Here is a 3,593-nt window from a genome sequence, read left to right on the forward strand (position 1 = left end):
ATGTTTCCTTGGTTATTCCACATTAATGGGTGTCTAGCCATGTCCCAAGCTGTTCCATTAAAAACTGACCTCCATTAATTCCGACGGAGCATCTCCCTAAGGTACTGGGTGTTGAATTCCACCCAGTACCTTGGATTGCAGTGGGTGCAGGTTGCACAGAGGAAGCAGCAGGGCACGGGGATTAAAAATGCAGGCTCTGGAGTCATCCCAACCCCCACTTGCTAGATACAAGTTGCTTCAGCTCCTTAGCCTTAATTCCCTCATCTGTTAGGTGGAAAAAACAGTAGTACCCACCGCATAGGTTACTTGTGAGGTTTACATGAAGCAAGGCGTTTCAAGTGCTTGGAGTAACACTGGCCCAGTGGACACGGCCATCAAATATTTTCTTTTTCTTTTTTTTTTTTGTTTGTTTTTACCATTTTACATTATTATTGTCTCTAGTATTTTCTCCCTCCCAAATAGAAATTCACATCCCCTATAATGTTTGTTGCTCTTGAGTCAGCCATTCTTTGCAGCCACCATGTGCATGTTTCCCAAACCATCTTTTTCTTCCTGTGTTCTCTGCAAACTGCCTGTGAGTCCAGAATGAACAGATAATGACCTTTCTATCTTGTGTGCTGATGTCATCTGTATTGTTAATTTTGTTAGGTAGATGGCTTCATATTCCTGAAGTTGATGGACAAATCCAGCATTAGGATTAATACAAAATCTTTCCTGAACATAAGCAAATGCATCTCTGTACTTCACTCCAAATGTCTCCATAATGTATGCAATAACAGAGGCAGCACTCCTGGCGATCCCTGCATTTCCATGGACAAGAACTTTCTCTCCATCAGTAAATTCTTTAATCATGGGGAAATAACGTATTATATTTTCAACTGGATGATCTGCAATATCCAAGACTAAATATCTAAACAATTGTTGAAAGGTTGGTTTAACAAAGTTTGCTTCAATATTTTGTCTTATGCATATTATAGGGGTTATTCCATGTTTCTGTAATATAGGTAGCTTGCTTTTCGTAGCAGAAGAATATGGGCCTAAAAACAATCCGGGTAAAATTTCCTGCATCTCTCTTTTCATAGGGTAGGTCCGTTCTTCGGGCATCTTCTTTGCCCTGCGGGAGCGAGGGGACCCCCAGCTTCACATCCTCCGTGGTCCGGCCCCGGGGCTTGTGGGTGGGGTGGGGAGTGGGAGTTATCCCGTCGCCGGTCTCCGGTCTCCGACGTCGGGCGGCCAGTGGCAGAGAAAGGAAGGAGGATGGGCGCACCGGAGGACTGACGGGGCGGGCAGCGGGCTTACAACTAACACATGCAGACTTAAGGGTCCCAGCGACTCTGGCAGTGACGGATGGGGAAGAGGAGGGTGGGCGGCTCTTATCCAGCTGCCATGCTGCTGTCGTGTCCCTCCCATGAGTCTCTGCGCCCCTCACACTCCACAGCGTCGGGCACAAGCAAGAGCCCTACCAAATATTTTCATTAGTTACGCCTGAACAAGCCATCTCCAGCGGGTGCCACTTGTAGCTCAACGTTCAGAGTTATCGTAAAGAGGAGAAAAATGCAAATTAAAAACCAAGCCTGAGGTTGAGTAGAGCTATTTCAAGACCTCTGATACTATTTAAACCCAATACGTGATTTCTCCCGGTTCCACATACCAATGATCACTTTATTGCATACATACCCGGCCCCTCCAGATCCCACCACCCCCCACACAGGTACATACACGTTCATGGGCTGATGTGATCTGGTGAGTGAAAAATTAGGCTGACAGGGAAGTTGGGTTCTTGGTTCGATTGTCCCACTAATTTTGTTAAAATGTATACAGTCACTACCGCTTAAGCTTTTAGCTAAAGTTATGACAACAAGGGAGTTCTTTAAATCTAGTAACTCTCACTCATGGCCCAGTGAGGACATTCTAGGAAATATATCCACACGCCACTCCAGAGTGACATAACCCAGATGAATGAGATCGTGGTGTGAAGCATTTGGTGGTCTTAGTAGGAAGTTTGGAATATAAGTGGAAGGACATGGTGTGCATGGAAATGACCTGGCAGAAGACTTCAGTGACTTCTGCAATAGCAAAACTCCAAGGGCGGAGAGATAGTCTACAGAAGACACATGAGATCACTGTAGTTGATGCTGGATTCTCCATAGGGTCTCTCAATGGATTACTTTGCTATTTTTATCTCTTCATCTGCTCTTATCTCAGCTATTTTGAGATCTGAATGATGATTAAAACAATTGTTTAAAACACAGTGCATATTCCTGTCACAAGGAAATCGAATTTTTATTTTCAGTCTGTATTTAAAATTGTATCCTTTCATTGAACAGAACTGATTCAATTAGACTTGTAAATAACATCCTGTGATGCTTTAAATGAATACATTGGTCTACTTTTGTAGGCATTTGGAATATTTATAAAATATGTCAGATAGAAAAAACTAAATAAACTAAATAAACACTACTATTCACACTCACATCTCCTCCATATCATGTCTGAGAAATTTCTTCTCAAATTGACCCCCATGGAGTAAAAGACTGTGTAAACAGATGGACTTTGCACCTTGCCCTAAGGGTCAGCTGGCTGGAGCACTGTTAGCTTGGCAGCAAAGCTCTTCGTCAAGGACCTTCGCATAAGAAAAGCTTCATCTTCATCTCAATTCGAGTGACATGAACAAGACTTGGCTTCCATCATAGACACAGCATTCAGCTCTGCTTCCAAAGGGCCCTGTTAGTGCTGCTGATGGTGGAGCCGGTGATGATGGCGGGGAGGCTGAGAAGCATGTCACATCTTCCCAGGCACTTTCACGTGCAATCTCATGATTGAAACGTGCAACCTCATAGAGTAAAAAAAATGCATATTCAAAGTATTTTTTTCAGGAAAAAAAAAGATCTATCATTCAATCTGGGTTGGTGAATTTCTTACATCAAAATAACTTTAAAATGTGTTTGAATACATCTCAAAAGAATCCAATTTTAACATTTTTCAATGTGCATTCCAGACTAGTAAAAATACCAGCAGCCTTGGTTTGGGGGCCACAGAACACCCAAGTCATTCAAACACAACATCCTGGGTACCCCTCTACTGACTCTGCCATAAGAAGAAGTAACAGGAAATATGGTCTTCATCAATGACCGGTAAGCAGTGATGGCGTGCTGCAGCTGCATTATTCTAAGGGAATCTGATTTCCCCCTAAAGAAAATTCAGGAATGTGATTATTTCCTGTCCAATCTTCCCTGAGTCATTGGACAGTATCCATGTTCTATTCTCAAGTGGAAATGCTTGCCTTACGGTGTGTTTGGCAGAGTACAAAGTATGTTTCTGAACAGAAGGGCCTATGGGATCTTCTCTATGACCATGGTATAGTTCAAAAGAACTTTGTTCAGGATTGGCTAATTTTTTTTCTTTCTTTCTCTTCTTCCCCTCCCGACCCCCACAACCATTGTTGGAGTGTCACATGGGCATCTCTCTCATCTCTCAGATTGATGGCATCATCTAGGACTTCCCACATAGACGAGATAAACGAAAGGCTTCCACGGACAGGTATGTAACTGTGGAGACAGCAGTGCTGCAGAAGAGGCCTCCAGATCAGAAAG

At 43.2% G+C, this 3,593-nt stretch overlaps 1 pseudogene; it reads right to left on the bottom strand.

Moving 5' to 3' along the window:
* Positions 1 to 498: 498 nt before the first annotated feature.
* Positions 499 to 3,164, bottom strand: LOC112814282 (serine/threonine/tyrosine-interacting protein pseudogene; annotated as a pseudogene).
* Between the last annotated feature and the right edge of the window lie 429 nt (positions 3,165 to 3,593).

The sequence above is a fragment of the Callorhinus ursinus genome, unplaced genomic scaffold (assembly GCF_003265705.2).
Source record: "Callorhinus ursinus isolate GAN/ISIS: 27379988/994484 unplaced genomic scaffold, GSC_fseal_2.0 scaffold6, whole genome shotgun sequence".
In the NCBI taxonomy this organism is placed as follows: domain Eukaryota; kingdom Metazoa; phylum Chordata; class Mammalia; order Carnivora; family Otariidae; genus Callorhinus; species Callorhinus ursinus.